The following is a 24,735-nucleotide window of genomic DNA, read 5'->3' as shown; positions in this document are numbered from 1 at the left end:
AGCCACTTAGCCCAATATGGCCCACTCTGCTGCATCCTTCTCAACCCTTGCTTACTTCATCATGACCTAGAGCACCCAGCAGTCTGCCACTGGGCCTCAGACAGCCCTGGTGATGATGCATAACATAGTAATTATAATGGTTAAAGGAACCAAAAAGAGAGAGACAGTAGACTCATTTACATTAAAAAACTAAACAGGGATTAGCTCCTTGTTGGTCCATTATTTCATTGTTACTGAATAAAACTCAGGAATGAAGCAGATCCAAAGCCCTTGGCCAGAAGATGCTGAAGGGAGAAATAACTGGCTGCATGATTGTTCCGCGCTCCCTTTGGGGCATGCATGAAGTTCAATGGCAGGAGCTAGGTCCCTGTTCTGGCTGGAAGCAGAGAAGATTTAATAAACAAGGACAAAGCTATATACAGGAGATTAAAAATGGATAGGGCACACAGTTGGTGCAGATTCTGAGTAATTTCTTGCAGCACTCATGAATGCCTAATCCTATAGGGTAGAGCCAATGGGGATATTCTCAGATGTTAAGAAATCTGTTCATTATAATTTTGTTCCATAATGGCTCAGAAAACAAGAATTATTTTTTGTGAAAAACTTAGATGTTATACAATTTGTTTTAGTTTCAAAATAGAATGAAAATGAGACCTTCTGCATTTATTTTATTTTATTTTTGTGAAAAAAACATGAGGCAGACCCACCCCTGAAAGACATCCCCCAGAAAAACCCATTTGTCTCCATATATCATAGCTAAGTGCCCTAATGACTAGACTATTCTGGAGTGGGTCTCCTCTGGTTCTGAGAACCTTCCCACTAAACATTTCAAAATGATTTTTTTCTGCTAAATGTTGTCAGTTTTAACTTATTGTCATTTTCTGATTAAATCACGTGGTCAAAAACTTCCTGTAGCCACCTCTTAACAACGTACATTGAAAGCATCAGGTTAATCAGAAGACTAATGGAAAGCATGCAGATTTAAACCATACCTACTTGGCATGGCACTCTGTCCCCTGCTAGGGGTAGCGGGGCCACCTAGAGATTGATGAGCCTGCTATAGCCTTGGCTAAAGGAGCGAAATCTTTTAGCTCAGGCAGTAGAGGCTTATGCATTAAGCTCCAAAAGTATCAGGTTCGAACCCTGCTGCTGCTAACTGTCCAAGGGGGTGTGGGAATTACACACGTGACCAAACAGAAGATTGAAATCTCTTATTTTCATACTCCTAATCATCATAGCTGGTGTTATTGAACTGTGATGGGGCACATCTCCACCCCAGTCAGGAAAGGGTTAAAGAATTCCTCTGGGCACAATCTGCCTCAACCTGATGCACATGTGAGGCTTATCAAGAGTAGAGATGGGTAGGTCCTTAAAAAGGAGGATCCCTTCTTAGTGCAAGGTGGAATCCTAAAGCTCCCTGGGAAGCAGGAGCTGCTGACAAGAGAAATGACTTGAGATCTTTGGCCACCCAGGCCCCCTCAGAAAGGCGAGGTCCAGTCCCTTTCTCTTTTGTTTCCCCCTGCCCCTTTGGTTTTCCAAAGGCCAAGGACTCCTTTTTGTGGGCTATGGAAGCCTACTGAGTTTTGTATTGAACTACACGGACTTCCTCATGCAAGGGGGCCAAGTGGCCAACACCTTAAACAGCACATACAGAGGGCTGTATCCCAGTCTCCAAGACAGAAGTAGCGCTCACCCTGTCCCCCAAGGGCCACTAGAGAGATAGGATATAAATGACACCTTGTCTTACACCTGGCTATTTCAGTTACTTCTCCCTTACTGCTTTCTGCCACGCCAGCTAATATACCCAGGTTTTATGGCTGGGGAAATATTTCATTCCAAGGAACATTGGGCTAATGAGCAGATAAAGTATCTTCTGCTAGCTTTACCTTGGCTGTGAAAAAGTCATACAAAAATACGTGTTATACACCTTGTTTTATTGATCTTCCTCTTAACACCCACAGTCAATTTTATATTGAACATTTTAAACATGCAGCCCTCTGGCTGGGGCTGTTAAGGTGTTAGCCCCCATGTGGGGAGAGACATTTTATACACTTGTAAAAAAAAACTCTTGAGGCAAGCAAACAGAGGGAAAAATAAGAGTAAAATTCAAAGGGAAGTTAATTAGTCACACTCAGTAAAGAAAGCCAGGCTGGCATTTTTATTTATTCATTTTTAACACAATTATTTCTCAGCTGTAGATATAGGAGACTGAGGAATGGAATCCTGAGTACCCACCACCAGGGTCTGGGAGCATCCAATCCACAGCTGCTACTGCAGTAGAAGTATAGGCCACAGTCCAGTGGACCTGCACTCTTCATCCTACCTCTTGCTCTGTGGAGTTCCCATGCATAGGTCTTGCTGTTGTAGTCCCAGTATGCAATGGAAACAAGTCTCTGCAATTGGGCCAACAGGGCCTATCTCGGTACCCTAGTTGGCCAGCTTACATGTGAAGGTGCCTTCGCTGGGGTGGAGCAATCCACCCAAGGTTTCCTCCCAGGGTGCTCTTCGCATGCCCTTTACACCTCTGACCCCAGATCTCCAGCTGGGTCAGTCAAGATCAGCCCCCCTCTGGGTGGTGGTGGGGGGATGGTAATATTTCCACAGACAGTCTCTTCCTTGGGTCTGTCTACACTCCCTTGTTGGGGTGGGGGGAACCAGGCCCACCCACTACGCCAGGTCCTAGCCCAGGGACCATCTAAAGTAGCAGCCATGTGCCACATCCCTAACTGCATTTCCCCATAGCCTATCTTAAGTGAGTCCTAAAAAACAGCCAGAAGCTATTCCCTCACTTCCCATGTTCCTGCCAGCAACTTCCTGCCTTAGCCCTTGCAGCCAGCCAGGAGCACCTCTTGCCTCCCTGGTCCCTGATAGCAGACTGATCTGTCCAGACCCTTTCAGCTCCTGAATCCAGCCAAGAACACATCTTGCTCCCCCAGTCCCCACAAGCAGACTGTATTCACTCTGGGCCTGCACCTCCTTTTATATGAGCCTGCTGGGCTCTGACTGGCTGCACCCAGCAACCTCTCTGATTGGCCGCTTCCCCTACAGCCACTCTAGCCCACTTGGAGAACCTCTCCACTGCTCCTTTCCTGGGATGGGTGTGGCAGGGCCTTGAAACCTCCGGCAGGAGACCTTTGGGCCTGGTCCACCCCATCACAGTAACCTTTGCCAAAAAGCCTTAAGAATAATCATACAGCTAAAACTAACTTTATTATAAACACAGGCAATAAGCCTATAGAATCCCAATAGTCAGTGAACTAAAACCATCAGTGTAAGAATCCTAACAAGATTCAAAGGGAAATATACAGACATGTCACAAAACTCCTTTCCTTTAAATCAAAGCACCCTGTTAATCAGTCTCACTGAGTGATGTATGCGTCTTTAGCACAAAGTCTCTCTCACAGCAGTAATCCTTACTCACACAAGTAATCACCTTGACTTCAATGGGACTGTGTGCATGAGGAAGGCATGCACGTTGCAGAGCAGTGCCTTTATTGCCAGCTGGGTGGATTATTATTAATTGTTATTATTACATACATTATTTATGTGTGCTGTTTATAGAAAATGTCGGCACTGTAAATGCCTTGTCTACTGCCACATATATTTAGTCATGGCTACCATGATTCATGCTGGGCTTTATGGGGTTCCTCACCCTGCATGTTTCTGTATGATACACTGAAATATAAAGATATTATAACATCACTCTGATGCATAGTAATTAATATTTGTTTGTCAATGACCAGTTATTGTCTCTGTCCAGAGAGTTTTTATATGCAAAGTGTTTTTATATGCTTATGTTTTCTTCACTGATGCTATAGACACTGCTTCCTGTCTATGGCATACCTAAAGTAAAAGAATATTGGCTTCATTTATTTTGGATATTGTCATTTCTTCAGCAATTAAATAAGCTGCAGTTACAGACTTCTTCAGTGATCAATCTTTTTTTTCCAGTTGAAAGATCATTCCTCCTTATCAAAAAGCAAATGTGTCAATGTATGTGTTAGTTAAGAGTGAACGGATAATTGCTTCAATTTGCCTGGCAGTCTAATGATGTCATTTGCACAACTGGGAATAGCATGAACCCTGAAGGAATATTGTGAAGAAGAAATTAGTGGTATGAATCTCATTTTAAATACATCTCACACACATATCTGCTGTGTGATCAAACCCGTTCCCTAGAAAGTTTGCAGATCATTGTAATTTGGGTTTTTTGAACTCCTCCTTTTAGAACTATTTTGCAGCTTTCTGCAAGATTGGGAACAAGATATAGCACTTGTTCTAACACACAAAAGAGCTGGCAATGCATGTAATGGCTCCATAATATCCGTGTAACATTTTTGATTGTTTAGTCCCTGTTGAGGGTTAATTAAGTTTTGAAATGTTCTGTGTTTCATTTACTGCATAAATATTGGCTGAAGGCATGCACAGTTCCACCTCTGCCCAGAGCTCTGTTCTGTCTCATACTCACACTGTTTCCAGGCCTCCTGGATAGTCACTCCCTTTCCATGCCTCTCTCACTCATTTACACACTTTGATCTATGCTGCCTCTTGTACTTGGAACTGTCTCCCTTGTCTTGGGTCCTGACACATGCTCCTGAGTTCCTTCACTTCCCACTGACATGACTGAAAAGTGAGGTAACTTCATCATTTTCGCAGGAGGTGTTCAATGCTTTGTAGAGTTATATCCCTTGCACATAACAGGCCTGATGTTGAACAACGAAGGTCAATGGGAGGTTTGTCACTGACTTAATTGAAAGTAAGATCCAACCTAAAATAACCAACTTTATTTCCTTTAAAAATCTCTTTTTAAAAACTCTCTCTATTAAGCCTTTCAAGTATGATCTCGCTAAGACATCACCCCCCTAATTCAAACTTGTACTGTCACTTATTTTATTACATGTTTAATTTCATTGTTTGTGTCTGACTTAAGCTACAAGCTCCGTAGGGTACAGACCATGTTACATTTTATATATATACACAGTACGACACACTACATTGGAACTCAAAACTTCTAAGCAGCCAGGGTTTCAGAGACAATTTTTGGCAGTGCAGTAGATACATAATAAATTCTGCTATAGAAAAAGAATTCTGGACCCTGGTGAGTTGAAGGGAGGTTAAAAATATAGAGCTTGCTAAGGATGTTTTAACATATAAAAATGATAGTGATGCATGTAACAGCTCCATAATGTTTCTGTAAAATTTGATTTTTCAAGATTTTTATGCTTCATGTTTTCATATTTATTGCCTTTGCATTTTTGCTTCTTCTGTTCCTTTTTATGACACCTTCTGTTCACATAATTCCACAATGCAGGAAACATTTACTGCTGAAATTAACTAAGTCTTCTTATGTAGTGAAAACATGGCAGCAATTTCTCAACTAGCTGTAACCAGTCAAAGCATCTTCAAACTCATTTTCATTATTTTTAATATTGTAGGTATTTTTAATAAGGGTTTTTTTAAACACATGTGGCTTTTCCTGGTGCATATGAATTCTCCGTGAGAACCTGAAATGGAGTGGTTGTTAGGCTATCCATATTTGGAAGTATCCAGTTTACTTCCAAACCATTTAGTACGTATTTCTTTTTTTTGTTAGACTTAACCAATTTCTCCTTTAAAGATGGCTTGAAAACAAGCATCAAGTGAAGCATCATTGAACAGCACAGTAAATCAGAGTGAAAATGTAGTGACCTAGAAGTTATGAAAGAAAACATACGCTGAAGAATTGTAGTCAGAAGAAATGAAATTATTCCCAAGATCACTGTACTTAAATTTTTGTTATACTCAAGCACTGCAGTGTTCCAACACTGTTGATTTGCTGCCAATACTACTTTATTGTCATTTCAGCATCTGGAAGCCTGGCTGTTAAATAACAAATATTTATTATTACATGAACAATATTTACTAACTAGCCCTTGGAGACTTTTCTAACATACCTTTGAAATCTGTACTGTTTTTTCAAAAATTTTGATCATATTGTCAGGGAGTGAGAGGGGCGAGGATGAGAAATGTCTGGTTTTAAGTCTCCTAAGTTAAATAACAGGACAAATTCTGCCTAGCAATTCATGTAAAGGACTTGAAATAAGCATACGGCAATATGAAACTTGTCTCCAAATATCCAGGGTTTTTCTGGTTTTTTTTTAAACAATCATTCTATGGGCTTGAGCCAATTGAAGTCAATGGGAAGATTCCCATTGACTTCAATGGGGACAGAATCAGGCCTTAAAAGATATAGTCTGTTGCTTTTTATTGGTAAATTACTTTTCTATAAGTATGCACTCCTAGAAGGTCCTTAGATTCCTATTCCAAGAGATATAGTGCTCCAAGATATTTCTCCTGGGATACTTCTTAGTCTCAAGTTAATGCCGTTCTTTAAAACTGTTCTTTTTCTTTCCTTTCTAGGCGTAATCTTTGCCTGGTACTGAGCATTAGCAGAAATGTACATCCTTTAAATTTATCAATACAAATAAAGGATTTTAGCAGATATCTTTTTCTTGTATAAACAGACTTGGTTAAAACATTCTAGCTGTCTGACACAAAGGGGAGATGCCTGCCTTTCTATTCTAATTCAAATAATCATCTTAGCCTTTTTTAGAATAAACATGTCAAGAATTGTGGGGATGTTTATTTTATTAAAAAGAACTAAAAACAGGTATTTTTTGCACAGGTTGGGGGACTCGAGTAACTTTGGATGAGGAATATCCCTCGTTGGGGACATGGTATCAGGGGCATAAGCAGGCTCAGACTCTGAGAGATTTGCAATACCGTATTTCTCCCATGCGTATGCTGTGACATACTTGGGTACAATGCAGACCAGTGTAGGACTGGGTTACCCTGCCCTGTATCCTGGGGTGCCTTGCAATGCCTTGCTGTCGTAGCCTCCAACCTGGACTCACAACCACCACCACATGCAGGTCATTACCAGATGTGTTTTTGTAACTTCAGCCTATCACTCACACCCTGACTCTCACCAGCCATGGTTATACTGCAGGGTGACCCAAATGTACTCCCAGTCCTGGACTTTCCCCCAGAAATGTATGTTTTGGACTGCCCAGTCCTCTCCTAGACAGTCTAAATATATTAAGTCTGTTATTCCTTTAAGGGAAAAATATACACTAGCCTGTTATCTTCAACAGAGTTCCAAGACACTTCAATTTAAACATGCTGTATTACATAAAACAAAAAAAGCCACACAAGTTTATTAACTCCAAAGAGATAGATTTTAAGTGAGTACAAGTAACGAGGCATAAAAGTCAGAAATAGCTACCAAAAAAAAGTTAGAACACTTTCTTGTGACTAACTTAACAAACCATATTAAATTCAAGCAAAATGTCTCACCACATACTTCCAGCAAGATTACTGGTCAGAATCTCTGGATCAGAACCTTCCCCTCTGCCCCTTTCTCCAAGTCCGGAATGTCTTATTCTGTGTGCTTGCCGGAGAGAGATCCAGAAAGCAAACAATCCCACTCCATTAGAATGAGTAAGTACTAGCAAGGAAATGCATTAGTTTACTTTTGTTTTGGCTTGTGATTTTCTCTGTGCTGAGAGGAAGGTGTATTCCCGGTTTTCTTTTTGTAACTTTAAAGTCTTTGCCCAGAGGTAAATCCTCTGTGTTTTAAATCTGATTGTCCTGTGGGATTAGCTTTCCTTCTAATTTTACAGAAGTGCTTCTTTTACTTTTTTCTTTCTAGTAAAGTTCTGTTTCTTTTAAGAGCCTGACTGGTTTCTCTATTGTCCTAAGACCCAGGGGTTTGGGTCTGTGATCACTTTGTAACCAGTTGGTTAGGATATTATTCTCAAGCCTCCCCAGGAAAGGGGGTGTAAGGGCTTCGGGGGATATTTTGGGGGAATAGGAATTCCAAGTGATCCTTTCCCTGATTCTTTGTTAAATCACTTGGTGGTCGCAGCGTACCCTCCATGGGCAAAGAGTTTGTGCCTCGGGAAGTTTTACCCTAAGATGGTAGAAATAAGCTTAGGGGGTCTTTCATGTGGGTCCCCACATCTGTACGCTAGAGTTCAGTGTGGGGAGGGAACCCTGACAACTCTGTTTACTGCTTAAAAGCAAATTAAGGCAAGCACACATTTCTTTGTTTCCGACAGACCTGGCTTCCAACTTTTGTCTAGGCAGAGCTGTGGGGTTTATAACATGTGTTAACAACATCATACAAAGGAATCATATAACTTCACAAACAATGTTGCCACACATATTCTATCAGGATATTACTGATCAGCAAGTTGTGAGTTTTCAAATGATACCTCACAAAGCACAGTGTGTAAGGTGTGAATCCAGGAGTGTGTCCTGTCATACATACCTAGTTCCATACTTTAAAAGATTTGGGAATATTTGATGGCCTATTGTAGTTCATGGGAACTAGTAACTCACCTCATATAAAAACAACGAGGAGTCCTTGTGGCATAGGCACCAACTTTCCCCAGCGCCGCCGGTGGGTGTTCGTGTCTCCCCACCCCTGCCCCGACTCCACCCCTTCCCTGCCCCTGCCCTAACCCCATTCCAACCCCTTCCCCAAAGTCCCCACCTTAACTCTTCAACAGCTGTTTTGTGGCAGCAGGCACTGGGAGGGAGGAGGGAGAAGAAGGATGCGGCGTGCTCAAGAGAGGAGGCAGAGCGGAGGCGGAGGTCAGCTGGGGCAGGGGAGTGGGGCGGGGAGCTGTCGGTGGGTGCAAAGCACCCACCAATTTTTTCCCATGGGTGTTTCAGCCCCAGAGCACCCATGGAGTCGGCCCCTATGCCTTGTGGCACCTTAGAGACGAATGGGCATAAGCTTTCATGGACTAAAATCCATTTCATCAGATGCCTGGAACGGAAAATACAGTAGGCAGATATAAATACACAGTACATGAAAATATGGGAGTTGCCTTACCAAGTGGGGGGGCAGTGCTAAAGAACAAAATCAATTATTTTTGCTGATACAGACTAACATGGCTACCACACTGAAACCTGTCACCTAGGGTAGTATCCTTGCATCTTTGAAGTTCACACAACATTTTCATTGACTTCAGTGGGGCAGGGTTGTACCCCTGCCTATTGCATTACATTTATTTATGACACTGAGCTCCCACAAATATATTAATTTAGGCTCCCTTGAAAATCTTAGTCCAAGGGAGCTAGGCACCCAACTTGCATTCAAATTCAAATGGAGCTAGGCACCTATACCCTTAGGCTCATTTGAAAATCATACAATCTTAGAAATGTAGGGCGGAAGGGACATTGAGAAGTCATCTAGTCCATCTCCCTGTGCTGAGGCAGGTCCAAATATACCTTGATAATCCCTGACAGGTGTCTGTCTAACCAAGTGGTGGGAAACCTGCAGCCCGCGGGCCACATGTGGCCCATCAGGGTAATCTAATTGCAGGCCACGAGACTTTTCGCTAACATTGACCATTCGCAGGTACAGCCCCCCACAGCTCCCAGTGGCCATGGTTCTCCGTTCCCGGCCAATGGGAGCTGTGCGAAGTGGCAGCCAACACATCCCTGATCACTATCCTCTTTATAACAGCCCTTAATATAGCTGAAGATTCATCAAATCCCCTCTCAAGACTAAACACACCCAGGTTTTTTAACCTTTCCTAGTGTGGATTTCTAGGAGGAAGGAGGAAGTAACTCAGGTTATTTGAGGGAAATAGATAAACAATGGTGTGAATTTGTCCCATTGGTGTAATTCCATTAATAACTGCAATATCAAGTGAAACCTGTCTGGTTAGTCAGTGGGGATAAATCAGGAGCCACTTCTCTGCTTTGTTCTTCATTATTTTCACCTATAGTTTTTGGTGTGGATCTGTGTATGGAACTGGGAAAGCATTTCTTCTCACTGGACAGCACAAGAGAACCTTGAGAAAGATGTGGAAGTTTTGTGGTTCAGAGAGCTGGGTAATAGGTCCAGCCATGGAAACACTCCCCCTCAGACCTTTGTCCCTAAACAAGACATCAGCATTCACATTCTCTGTCTCTGGAATCTTTGGGACTGTCAGGTTGAATTCCTCAAGTTTCCAGACTCAACTCTGCCCTACTTCTGATCAGCTTGATTAGAGAAGACACTTGAATATGGGTGGCCCCTGGGAACTCATGGTATAGACAGACCTTGCTAGACTGTGAGGCATCTACTTTATTAAATGCTGAATAGCAAAAACTCCATAGGACAATTCATTACCTACTGCTGTCCAAAGGAGAGGAACCAAACTTTTAGGCATCTGTTTCCAAAATTACTGTAATGGGAAATTCTGGAAAGGAAAGGGTTTGCCCTCCAAAACAACACATTCGACTATTTAGCATAGTCCCATTTGGGAATGAAGCAACCTCCTTACTGACTCCAGAAAGCACCTCTGTAGAAATCCAATAGAGGCTGGGCATAGGGAAATAACATAGCACCAAACACAGCAGTCTTGCTAAATGCCTCTGAGTGACTGACAAGGCTGACACCACCTCCTGACACATGCTTTGACTTCCCTTTTTAACAAGGGAATATTTAGGGTGAGGGATGTGGCATCCACTGTAAATGCCAGAGAGATAGTGTTACAATGTATGATTGTATATTTACCAGAAATCCCAAAGCCTTAGTTACTTTACTGTCACTGAGATATGAAGCCTTAGGAGATTTACTGACTTTGCTGGAATCAAGATATCCTGTAAGTCAGCCTTGCAGAACTGTCATGAAAAGTTACCAGTTGAGGCATAAAATCTGCCCACCTACTCTTTACTATGAAGGTTGATGATTCTGGGATGGAGGAAGGGGTAACTAAAGATTTGATTTACTCTTAAAAATTACCCTTCTCAAGTGAGTGGACAAATAACGTTTTACAAGGCTGTTCCATGTAGAGGGGCATTTTGAGTTTGGAGCAGGATTAGCCAGAAAACAACATTTCCATCTCACAAAAAAGTGAGATTCTGACTTCTTTTCTTTTTTCCTGCACAGGAATGAACTCTAAAATTTTGAAATTGTTCCTTAATAGTGAGAGAGAAACCATCCCACCCCAGAATAGCAAATAGCCCACTGGTTATGTCGCTCATTTGGAGCAGGGACTTGGACCTGGGTTTTCCACATCCTAGGGGAGTGCTGGACCACTGGGCTATGCTTGCAGCAAAATCTTGAAGACTTCTTATCATGTATGAGAATGTTGAACTTTTTTTCCCTCAGAACAGTTTTTCTATTCTTTGTAAACTGTGCCTTAAAGAGACACAGTCAACTTAAAAGTCACATTTCTTACTAGAAATGTTGGGAGGGATTCTCTGTTGATCTGATTGCATAAGAGAGCAGGTAAAACCCAGATTTGGCCAGCGAGTATTCCTTTGGTGTAGGGTATGGGCAAGGCATCTTAAACCACAACAAACTGCGGAGTATAAGAAGTGTGATGAGGTGAGGCTGAAGACAGCTCTGGGGAGTCCAGGCAGAGCTGCTGCCCATAAGCATTGGGGACAGGCATTATTCTTTGATTTACAAAAAAACGAAGAAGATAGTCAGCATAGTGTTTATTGTTGCTGGTACCACCCAGGTCAGTTCCCCTTCCGGATGGTCACCAATCTGAAGTAAGTAAACCCAAATGCTGGATCCCAAGTGCTTCTAAACCAACTGGGTCTGGGCTGAGCCAAGCCACTATTCCTAGCTCTAGGTCTCTAGGGCACTCTCCCAGACTCACACCTCTTGTCCTGTTGTCCTTTGTTGGGATGGGGGACTCTGTAATTCAGTCATCACATACCCTGGAACCAGCCATTTCATCAGACCTCCCAAATTTGCTCACACATGCACCTTCAGTGCTCCACCAGCTGTGGGCACTCTGGGTTCTAGTTTAACCCCACAGGGGACAACATGGCAGCTAAGCAAGAAATACAGGTTTAGTATAGGAATTACTTAACCAGTCTTAAAGAAGCACTGGAGAGTTACAGATCTTAATGGGTTTAAATTGCAGCTAGGGCTATTTAGTTTGGACATTAGGAAAAAATTCCTAACTGTCAGGGTGGTTAAGCACTGGAATAAATTGCCTAGGGAGATTGTGGAATCTCCATCATTGGAAATTTTTAAGAGCAGGTTAGACAAACACCTGTCAGGGATGGTCTAGATCAGTGGTTTTTTTCTGGGGACCCAGTTGAAGAAAATTGTTGATGCCTGTGACCCAACGGAGCTGGGGATGAGGGGTTTAGGGTGTGGGAGGGGCTCAGGGCTGAGGCAGAGGGTTGGGGGTGCAGGGGTGAGGGCTTCAGGGTGTGGGAGGGAGCTCTGGGCTGGGGCAGAGGGTTGGAGTGCGGAAGGGGGTCAGGGCTCTGGGATGAGGGTGCAGGGGATAAGGGGTTTGGGATGCAGGAAGGGGTTCCAGGTTAGGGGGGTGCTCAGGGCTGGGACAGGGGATTGGGGCGTGGGGTTGGGGCACAGACTTTCCTCCAGCGTCTCCCAGTCAGCGGTGCAGCTGGGGTGCAGAGGCAGGCTTCCTGCCTGTCCTGGCACTGTGGACCGCGCTGCGCCCTGGAAGCAGCCAGCAGCAGGTCCAGCTCCTAGGTGGAGGTACACAAGTGGCTTCGCTTTACTCTTCCCAGCAGGCACCCCCACCCCAGTTCCGATTAGCCAGTTCCCAGCCAATGGGAGTGCAGAGCTGGTGCTCAGGGCGGGAGCAGCATGCAGAGCCCCATGGCTCCTCTGCCTAGAAGTTGGATCCACTGCTGGCCACTTCCAGAGCACAGCACGGTGTCAAAACAGGTAGGCACCAGCCTACCTTAGCTGGGCAGTGCCGCCGATGGGACTTTTAATGTCCCGGTTGGCGGTGCTGACCAGAGCAACCCGGTGCCTGACGTGCTGCAACCCAGTACTGTTTAAAAAATGCTGGTCTAGATAATACTTAGTCAGTCCTGCCATGAGTGCAGGGGACTGGACTAGATAACTTTTTGAGGTGTCTTACATTCCTACGATTCTATGATCTTGCAGAATAACAAAAGTTCTAAGACACACTCCTTCCCCACGTCAGATGTCTTGTCAGCATTTCAGGCTTCCCGCCTTTTGTCGCAAGCCCCGTCTTCTTGCGTATGGATGGATGCTGGCTTTATACCATCCCGAAAAGCTCCTCTGCTAGAGGTACTTCCCATCAGCCAGAACCAACGCACCACAGAACTGGGCTCTGTCACGTTCACAGCATACACACAGAGAAGCCAGATAAAAACATTAAATACTCTTGCTGGAAGGTTGCAACATAACTACTTTATTCTTAGAATTCAGAATGATAACACACAAGAACCCAAAACCAGAGAGACACGAAGCAGCCTGCTTCTTATAATAGGGAGGCACAACTCATCTCACCTTACTCTAGGCTGGCTGCCTGACTACTGCCAGGTCCACATCACATGCTTCTCTACAAAGCCTCCTACTCTGCAAGCAGGACCCCCCTTAAGTTCCTCTTTTCCAAATGAAACATGCCAGTCCTTGAGCCTTTGCTCATATGGCTTGCATTCCATCCCTTTGATCATCTTTGTGGCTCACCTCTGGATCCTTTCCACTTTCTCTACATTGGTGACCAAAATTGGACACTATTCCAGCTGAGTCCTAACCACCACCAAATAGATTGGTACTATCACCTTCTTGCATGCTCTGCCTCTGTTAATGCAACCTAAAATTGCATTTGCTTTTTTTCCAACAGCATTGCATTGCTGACTCATGTTGAGGTTGTGATCCACCACAATTCCCAGATCCTTCTCAGCAGTGCTGCTGCCAAGTCATTTATTCCCCAAGTATCAGTTCTTGAAGTTCTTTGCCTTTTATCTCCATCCCTGCTGGGACATTCAGATATCTCCCCCATGTGACAGACAATTTTTCCTGAGTTTTGAACCAAATCTCACCAATAAGAGTCAGGCTCTGGGTGATAAACACTCCAGCAGCCATGCAACCTTCCTGTGTTACCCTCATCACCCCCATCCTTTGACCCTGCATTTGTCAGCTCATCCTGTTGTTCTTGCCTTAATTTAGGTCCCAGTCCTGTGAACATTTAGAACCTGTAATGAGCATTATACAATGCCTGGTAGTAAGTGTTCACATGATCAGGCCATTAGATTCCAAACTGTTCTCAGAGGGGATTGTTAGTTTTGTAGAGCACTGTGGTGTTTTACATAAAAGCAAAAATCACTGCTAACAAGCTCTTGTTGGCTAAATGTTTTCTTTTTCGTGAAACTGGCAAAAAAAGGCAAAGTGTCTGCCTTTCAGGCACAGATCTAATGTTTTAGATATTAACTAGAAAACATGATTTGGGAAATCAGCTTTATAGACTTAGTTAGCTGAAAACAATATTTTTTTCCTTTAATTGAAGAATATGTTTGAGTTAAGTTGATAAAAACCAGGACTGGTGACAAGGTGATTTAATGCAACTCCTGCTAACAACTTGCAGACATTCTGAGTAAGCCAGAAGGATATTGCTGGAGGCATTCTGGAGTCAGGCTAGAGTGATAACTACAGTACAGAGTAGCTCCTTTTTGACAGCTATTTTATTCTTGGATACAATTGATTACAGGGAGATTGATTTAGTATGTTTTTCATTTCAGTTTTTTTCAGATATTTTCAATATAATCACCTATATTTTCCTCTAATTTGAGGAGCTAATTTTAAAATAGAGAAGCTAAAACTATTGAACTAAGTGTGGGAAGGCACTATATAAAATTCCCCATACTTCTGTGCCATTGCACCTTATTCCTGACCCGCAACTCACTCACGTACAATCCATGATCAATTTTTTTGCCCCTCGCCCATCATGGGATCTTTAGCACAGGTTTCATATTATAGCAACTGGTTGTGTAATAGGGAAAAATATGGACTGGGATCAGATCAGCAAATTCATGTGTATGTGTGGATTAATTAAGATTTGAACTTGGCCCCCTAGAGTCAAAAATCCACCCAGCTTCCTGTGCTGTATAGCCCCATCTATTTTGTATCTGTAATATGTATGTTAAATTTTTAACTACTCAAGCTATTTCAGTTATATTCATTACCTCCATACCACCCAAGAATCCCCCTTATAGGGAATTTCAGCCTGACTAGGTCTGCCAGCTTTATTCTGTACCTCTGAAGTGGCAACACAGGGTCTTACCAAAATGGAGAGTTGGGTCCAGGTTCTACAGAACAATGAAAATACTCTGTGAGCAATTCATTCACAAATAAAGTTACATGCGTACAGTTATTCATTATTTTCTTTCTACTTACTCTTACACTCTATTAGGTTTTAAAGCTATGGACTATATCCATATCCAAGAGCTGCATGAAATGTATATAATTTTACATGTTTATACATAAACCTTTCATCCAGAATGATCCCCAAGTGTTCTAGAACCTTTTTCATTGTTATGTAAGTGTCACAAAGGGATGCTGTTACACATAGTGCTCCACACTCTCATCTACACTGCTTGGATAAACAGATGTGTTAGCACTGATTGCACTAGTGTGCTAAAACTAGCTATGTCAGTGGGGATGACATAGGTGACAACACAGGCTATCTATGTGAGTACAAACTTGCCCGGACCCCCAGGTATGTACTTGGGAGTAAGCCTGATCTGCTGCCTGTTCTACTGGGCTACACTGCTATTTTTTAGCTTACTATCTCAAGTGCAGCTAGTGCCTGACTCTACCTGAGCTGGAAACGTGATCCCAGCTGTAGTGTAGACATACCCTAAGTCTTAACTCTTGGGAAGATGGGCAGTCTTGTGTTTAGTTTTGGGCTACGCAAGGTTTTGTAAAGAGAATGCTGTGGGTGAGAGAGATGTACAAGCAACCGGAGAGTTTGCTCTCTACCTGTGGTTCTGATTAGAGTCGGTTCTTAAAGCAGAGTTGTACCCTGGAACAGGCACTAGTGTTGGGCTGAGGTTCCCAAAAGAAGGGATTGCCCTGCATTCTAGTTGTCCATTTCATTTCAGGACTGGTGTTTAAATAAAGTGAGTAAAGTGTAAATAAATATACTTTGCATATAACGTAGACTGCATACCCCTGGAAAGCCAACCAGCAGGGCCCTGGATTTTTGCTACCACCCAGCAGAGGTGTCTGACATGCCGGTGTCAGAAACAGTTGCAACACTGTTTAACGGTCTCTTTAGGATTCTTTTAAAACTATAGTCATCAGCTACCTCTGTAGCGAAAGAGAGCATTTTTTTAAAAAAAAAAAAAATCAGTGTAATAGTATACTTATCCTCAGTTCAAGTAGTGAAGGATAATTTAATGAAATGAAACCAGAGGGGAATTTTAGGTCCCCTCAGAATATTACTCAAATTGAAATTTGGCCAGGACAAGATAACCTCCTTATTGTTGTGGACAGTTCCCTGAGGACATTTAGTGACTATAAGTGGACAAGATCTCAGCTGTCGGTCTTACCTAAAAGATAGCACCTCCATCAGCACTGTGGCTCCTAGCTTCCTGTATTGCACCAATAGCTGAACTTTTTAGAGTTAACTCTCCAAACGTTGCCTAAGGGCTTATCCATAGGCACACCTTGGTTTTCTATTTGTGCTGATATTTGTATGTACAGGGAAAAGTCCCAACTCTGCTTTGAACTGCAGAGTCTTTCTAAAGGTTTTAGGAAAGCTTTTATATATGTACATTATAGAATCAAATGCATGACATGTGACAGTTGTATGGCATGAAAAAAAAATTAAATAAAAGACGATGAAATGGCTCCTAACTTGTATTCTTGACTTAGCCATTCAAGCATTTTAACTGGCAGACTCCCTCTAATCCCCTGACAGCACCTGGAGGGTGCCAGTAGAACACCAAAGGGATGGTGGGAAAATATGACATGTGACACTGGGGCAAGATCTGAACTCAGACAAATGAAATCTGTCAGCCAGCTCCTGAAAGACTGCCACAGTTCTTATCACTGCTTGGTTGAGCTGGTTTGATACATAGACTTATTGTATTATTCAGTTGGTTTGATTTTCCTTTTTATGACAACCCTACCCTGGAGACCATCCATCTCTTTGCAATCTTGGAGAACGACTATAACTGAATGATATTTCAATATAATTTATAACCCGACACTGTAAACAAAAGTAAGGGTTGTTTCTAACCACTGCAAGGAATGCTAATAGCTGAACTTGGACCCTTTTTAAAAAAAAAATAGCCAAAAAAATGCTCTTGAATTTGGGGATTCTGTATGCCTTGATTTAGTCTATCTGAATCAGAAAACCTAAGGAAAAAATAAATGAAAAGAGGAGAAATGTTCCAGAATGTGGTCAAGCAGTTAACGATGCATCTGAAATTATTACTACAAATTATTTGCCAAAGATGTAAACAGTGGTTATCATTACCAGCATTTTGGGTAAAGTCCTAGTAAGAAGAGCTTAGCAGTGAGAAGTTGAGCTCAGGTGAACATCTGAATCTGAAAGCCATCCAAGGCTCTAGTAGATAACTTGGATCCTAAAATTCATGCTTTACTTTAAATAAAAGTTTGAATGAAGTAAAGGTATACAACAAAAGAAAGGCAAAGAAAGAAATTGGATAAAATATTGGTTCACTGATAATGGAAGGAGTGTCCAGCTGTACATGGTTGTTATTTGCACCAGTGCTAAGGAGGTATAATGGCTGCCATTCTGATTAGTGTTTTGCACACCAATGCACTCTGCACTGGTGTCAGTGACTATCCAATGATCAGTGCAATGGTGAATCAAGCCCTTAGTGTCCAGTTGTCATGCCTTTTAATCTAGTTAGCAAGTAAGGGAAATTGTGGACAAGATACTCTAATGGTTTGATTCCCTGGCAGAGAAAGCACCCAGCATCTGGCCTTGGGGGAAGCTGGTCAGAGCTCCCCAGAGCCAGCTTTTTGGCTAGCACAGAGCATTTCTTCCATCCAGGCATTTATTCTTACCAGCCTTGCATGGAAACAGTGAGTGTAGGTCACTCTAGCTCCATTTTCTTCACCAGAGCTATGGAAATCTACCTTAGCTGATTATCTGGATTGTCTACATTTTGTATTTCTATTTGTACTTTCTTCTTAATCAGTATTTTTGTTTGATTGTGTGTGGGGGGGGAATGACACAGGGAATTTTTACAAATAATGTCAACATTAAACAGAGAATAATGATCAATGTACCATCACTAATAAACAGATCTTGAGAGAGTACCTCAACTAAAGAAGTCTAATTAAATTAGTAGTTCCTATAGTTAACAGTTGCTTGCTGCAAATCAGTTTCCATTATTTCAAATAAACTGAGTGTAAAGTACATAAAAAAATAAGAGGGCAGAGGTATAAGATAGGGAACAGTATTGTATTGTTTTGGATAGGGAAAGAACTCTTTATGCCTTAAAATAGGGACTGGCATGAAGGGGGGAAAATGGATCCAAACCAATCCTGTCCAAATTTTGAGGCACTTCAGACCTAACAAAAAGTTTTGCAAGCCATGCATCTCTTTAGTATGCTCTGATCCTGGACACCAAACCTTAATACTTCCAGTCTTGGGGCAGTTGGAGTCCCTGGGGAGAATTTTCTTAAGGGAGATGAAGACAAATGAAGGGAAAGGTGAATTTTGTTAGTCTGTTTCAAACCAGAGTCACACGTTAATTTATCTTTTTTGCTGGTTCATGTAGGATTCTGCAAAAGCAGAGTGGTCTATAGAATATTTAGCATATACAGATGTTCTACATTTGCTGCATCCTAAGGAAGAATGATTAAATAAGGAAGGGTGAAAAAATAAAACTTCCTTCTTTTCATTTTCCCCAGGCATCTCAAAACCTCTGAGAAGATATTAGAGTTTCCCCAGGGAAGCCATTTTGCCTCACTTTGGGAAACACTGTACTAAAGTAAGAACAAGATCCTGATGGGATGCTCCACTGAATAGTTCTTCATTAAATCAACCTCTAATTTTAAATAAGCTTCAGAACTTCTAGCATGTGCCACCATGCATCTCACTGCTGCTGGTCTTTATGGGTGTGATAAGACCAGCAGATTCAGTCCAATGTAGCTCAGCTATGCAAGGGTGATGATAGGGCAAAGGAGACTATCCTTCCCCTTGCAATTCTGAGTAAAAGCAGCAGAAATCTCATACCTTGTATCTCCTGAATGCCAAGATGTTCATTAAGCGGTGGCATTAGAAAATGAAAGGGGGCAAGGTAGGAATAGAGTGGCATCATTGTTATGCTTGGAGACTGCATGTTGGAAGGTGTAGCACTGGCCATTCCGGTGCCCATTCCCTACTGGCATTGTATGGAATGCCTCCTGCTGATACAGCTGGTGCTATGCCCTCTATACATACACACCTCTGTTACAGCAATGGTTTGAAAAGCCAGAGGCTACCCCTAAGGAGCAGGACTGTGTGAATAACTAATGGCTTGGTTTGGCAACAAAACTGAAAAAATAAAATTGTTCTGGTCAAAGGTAGCATTGTGTTTTATTTGAAGGATTAACTTTAAAAAAATGGAAGTAAAATTCTAAATGGAAAGTAATTTCAAACAAAAATCCATGTTTCATTCTGAAAAGGTGTAAACATTTTAACTTCTTGGGCATTTCTTTTAGCTTAAACACTTGATCGAATTGAACCACACTCCTCCAGCATTTAAAGGATGAGTCTGGATGAGGGGAGGGAGGGTGAGCAGTAAGTTAGTTCATTTGGTTATTAAGGAGTTTTCTCCTGGATGAAGCACCACTGCTCGCTACATATGATCTGAGGCTGTATCCATCCATCAAGCAATGCAATCATCAAATTCTTTGTCGTCCCAAAGAGCAACAGCAGAGAAGGGCATATATGCATTTGCTGCTAGTAAAGGTGTGGAACAAACTGGCTGATGTGCCCGTCATAAACTGCATTAATACTACTGGTCTGGGATGGAGGACAACTACAGTTACTACAACTTCATTGTGCCACATGGTGGAGAATTTCCTCCTAAAGCAGACAAAAGATAACCCCAGAACAGTCAGCGCCCAAAACTAGGCTCAGAGCCTGCTGTAAGAGAACCTGCCTACCCGTTTATGATTCAACAGTATGTTTACAGAAAGGCAAGCTGCAATGAGAGGCTAAGGTGCAATAGGTGTGACAAGTTCTATATTTATGTAACCTAGAAAAAAGATCATTAGCGGCAAAGGTCAACTTTCTGATCTGTTATGCTAGAGCAAATGTGGAGTGACTGCACTGACTTTAATGGTCAGTTGATAGTCACTCCAGAGCAATTGTGGATCAGATGGTTAAATGTAAAAAATTGGATGGACCTCAGTGGGGCCAGGATTTCAGCCAGAGTCTGCCCCATAGGTTTTTAGTGTTTGAAAATACATACATTTTTCTTAAGAAACTCTTTATAACAATAGTAGTTATACAATTTCATTAGTTATGTTGCTGTTTTCTTCTGGCATTCCGTTGGCAATTAATTTGATCAGAATTGAGACCAATAATACTACATAAGTAACCATTGTCTAGTGGGAAGATTTTCTGTTGCTAAGCCTAGCTTGTTCCTATAGCTATGAGTGAGAGCCTGAAACATTATCTGCACTATCTCCTCCAAGGAGAACAGCTTCAACTATCACCTGAGTAACAGATCTGAGGAAGGGAGAGACTGCTGGGAGTGAACAGGCCAATTCAACCCTACCAATAGTATGCAACTGAGAAGAAGCATCCCTGCTGCCACCATCCTGCAAACCGACACCCAGAACCTGTAATGTACAGTGCGCTGATGGAGAGCAGGACCTGCCTGGAGCCCTTTTAATGTCAATGGGGCTCCTGAAGAAGACATGTAAGAGGGAATTGCGGCATGCAGCACATTCTAAGTTGTCAGACTGGGGCCTTGTTTTTGTTTATTTTTTTAGTGGCAAGGTAGGAAATAATCAGAGTTCCTGCAACAACCCTGTTTCTTTAGGATGGTGAGTGTGTCAAGTAATCATTTTATTTTTATGGTCTGTAGAATATTTGGCATTTGTCTCTTCGAGGAAGCAGACCCTCTTCACAAAGAAGATCTTTAATAAAGTAATTTTTTTCATATGAATTACTTAGTATTGTTACAATTCAATTTTAAAAGTTTCAAAATTGTTTTAAGATTAAAACAATGCATGCATTCTTTCTTTTTAAATGTATTTCTCCACTCCTTTGCCATCCTTCACCATGCTGATATTGATAGTATAAGGGCCACATTCTGCTCCCTGTAATAATGTTGAGTAACACTTAACAAGTGGAGCCATTGACTTCAAGGGAGCCTTTCATGGTGTAAGATGTTGCTCTGTGTGAATAAGAGTATTAGCATCTGATCCGAAAAGAGAGGGAGATTTGGAATTAAATAAGAAAAAAAAAAACAACAATCAAAATCTAATCAAAACAGAGGTTTTTCTTTAGTATTCTGTCATTCTGGGGAGTTATGGGTAAGTAGTGAAGAGCTTGAGGATAAGAGAAGTGGGGAAAGTTATTCAATTTATTTTGTTATTTAGTTTTAGCCACATAACTGGATTTCTATCTTCAAAAGGGAGATAAGGTATGTCTAATTTCCTTCTTTCCTTTCCAAACATTCATCTACATTTGAATCAACTGTATGGTGACACAAGGGATTTGACTCTTAATCACTTAATTTGACAATTAATGATAGATTATTTCTTGTTTGCTTGTAGGAATATGTAGGAATACATATTTGGTCTTGTTTTTTGGAGAGAATCCTAAAGCATTATCACATCTGTGCACTAATTTGTTGAGGAGTTCACTCCCTATCACACATGACACCCAGTTCAGTTCATACACTTCACATTGTAAGCCCTTGATATTTCATTTCTCCGTGGAAAGCCATAGAAAAGCAAGCTTCAGATCTCATTTTTATTTAAAGAAATAGACTGTACTGTACATTTGTCAGCTAAACCATATGAGTTAAAGAACTTATGTGATTGAGAATTAAATTTTTAAGCCAATGGGATACATAAGAAGAACACACCATTACTTGGCAGGCATACATATGCACTCCATGGGAACAAACATGTTTTTATTAGACATTTTTCAAGGTTTTACTTTGGGGGGAAAAACACAAGTCCAAATATGCTTCATTTTTCCTTTACTTGCAGCCTTACATGTTACAGCAAAAGTAAATGTGATTCATTCAGGTCAGTTATGGATTCAATGAAGGGGTTTTAAAAATTTATTTTCTATCACAAATATGGCAGACTATTTCAGTGACTAATGTGACCCATAAGTGGCATCACATAGTTGCAGAAAAGTTACGTTTTTCACCATATTTTATTCTAGGAGTTGTGCAAGCCAACCTCTTTCATTCCTCACCACCTTTTATGAAATTAGTTTTTCCTCTCATGTACTCAGCCAGGGGGTCATTTGGTGGCAGTTCGCCCCACCCTACATCTAGGTCCATGCAGCCCATTATGTTTTCCACTCCCCCTCCAACTTTGCAGGATATAATATAGTCACATATAAAATTTTATCTCCTGCCACAACTTTGCTCCCTGCCCCAACTTCTCTGAAATGATCCCCCTGCTGAGTTCAGACTGATGAATTCTACCAGTAATTAAACCTAGACAGCCCCAGGTCAATGAGTAGGCGAGTGGTGCAGCAGAAGTTTAACAGAGGTCAGAATTTGGTTCAATATTCATGAGTAAGGGCTCCTATGAAAATATGAATACATAAATGGTTGCATCACAATAGATATTCCTTAAAATGGAGAGATGTGTCTAATCCAATAGAAACCTACTGCTGAGTAGAAGATAAATCAATAATAGCATGAGTGATACTTTTTCTATCAAAAAATTATCAATTTCCAAACCCCCAAAGTGCTTTACAGAATTATAAACTCTTTACACACAGGGACCACTTCACTCACCACTGAAGGGCAGTTGCCTCTGAGATGGAACACTGTAGACCACGGGTGGCCAACCTGTGGCTCCAGAGCCACATGTGGCTCTTCAGAAGTTAGTATGCGGCTCCTTGTATAGGCACCAACTCCGGGGCTGGAGCTACAGGCACCAACTTTCCAATGTGCCGGAGGGTGCTCACTGCTCAACCCCTGGCTCTGCCACAGGCCGTGCCCCTACTCCACCCCTTCCTGCCCCCTCCCCTGAGTCTGCACTGCCCTTGTTCCTCCCCCCACCCGCCCAAAGCCTTCTGCACACCACAAAACAGCTGATCAGGAGGTGCGGGGAGGGAGGGATAGGCGTTGATCGGTGGGACTGCCGGTGGGCGGGAGGCACTGGGAGCGAGAGGGTGGGGGGAGCTGATGGAGGGCTGTTGACTTATTACTGTGGCTCTTTGGCAATGTACATTGGTAAATTCTGTCTCCTTCTCAGTCTCGGGTTGGCCACCCCTGCTGCAGACAGTAGAATAGAGCCAGCAACTCAAACTACAAAATAGTTTAGAGACAGGGATCAAATAAAATATTTTACTTTTATCCAGTGAAAACAGGCGAATTTAGATGAATTTACTTGATATTTTCGCATAACCCTAGTGGAAATTGCCATGATCAAAACAAGTTAGGACTGCAGTTTAACATCTGAATGAAAAGATGGCATTTCCAGCAGCATACCAAATGTAATACCATGCCGGGATATGGTTCAGAATCCTCAAATGAAACGATGCCACCTACTGATTCACTGACACCACTTCCTCAACTCAGAGTAACATACATACTGAGAGGCACAATGAGTACTCTACCATTAAGGCCCCTCCTTTTCCTGCTGATGAAACCTCTTTCTAAGCACATGCAGACAGAACAGAGTCTTATGGCAGCCTATAGCAGCTGAGATGGTTTCTCCTGTTTCTTACATAGATCAGTTTCGCAGTTGATCCAGACAAAGCAGAGAAATGAGGATTGAAACATGGATGGATTTTAAGGGATAGGCTGCAAATTTTATTAACTTAAACACAGAGGAGAGATGCAAGCCACCCATTACCCATACCCTCATATACCTGGAATTTAAGTAGTTCTAGTGTGGGGGTTTCAGGGCTCCTACCATATAACCCATAACTCTCCTCACAGCCTACCTCCCAGGACCCAGCTTGCTCTGAGTACCACCACCCCTGTAACCCACAAGGGGAAAGAAGGTGCAGAGGGGTGAGGATCTCAGCCCATGAGGGCTACAAGGTCTGACCCTGGTCCATGAGCACAAGACCCATCAGCAAAACCCCAAGTCTTTTACCTCAGGGAACCATTCATTTTGTCCTTTCCACTGCATGGGAGACCAGCCAGAGGAGGTGCCAGAAACAAGAAGGGTCACACTCCTGCCCCCCCAGCCTTTCAGCCATATGACATCCCCAGTCCCCTGTTCACATGTCAATGAACCTCAATTTAAGGTCAGATGAGACAGACTACACAGTTGTAGAAAAGTCAACAGTTACCATTTGGGTTAAAAAACAATGGGCAAACTAATGCCACATACCCTCTTCAACAGGTGGGGGACAAGTAAACAGGATGGGAAGATTATATATGTTTCATGCCCTTGCACTGACCTGAATTTGTCCCTTGACTGAAGACCATTAACAAAATAAAGGAGATATTCTAATACAGTAGACAATAACTAGAGTAACAGGAAGGTTTATAAAGGCACACTGAGAAAGGATTAAAGTGGAGATGTGTGTCTGAAAGGCAGGGTGTGAAGGTTAATTCAGTATGGTGCAATGCAATGAATGACTTGGTATGCAACAATGAGCAGTGGAAGTCAATATCATTTATCTGCTGTTAAGGAGGTGACTGCTTAAGAAGACTGTTCAAAAATGACAGTTTCAACTCAAGTTATTCTCTCCCCTCCAAACAGTCTTTCTGGTAGAGGATAACAGGGGAATTCCTATCCCAAGGGCACTTTTTATGGGA

This window comes from Chelonia mydas, chromosome 12 (genome assembly GCF_015237465.2).
Source record: "Chelonia mydas isolate rCheMyd1 chromosome 12, rCheMyd1.pri.v2, whole genome shotgun sequence".
NCBI classification, from domain to species: Eukaryota; Metazoa; Chordata; order Testudines; family Cheloniidae; genus Chelonia; species Chelonia mydas.
The sequence above is the reverse complement of the archived record's forward strand: the minus strand, read 5'-3'. Positions refer to the sequence as shown.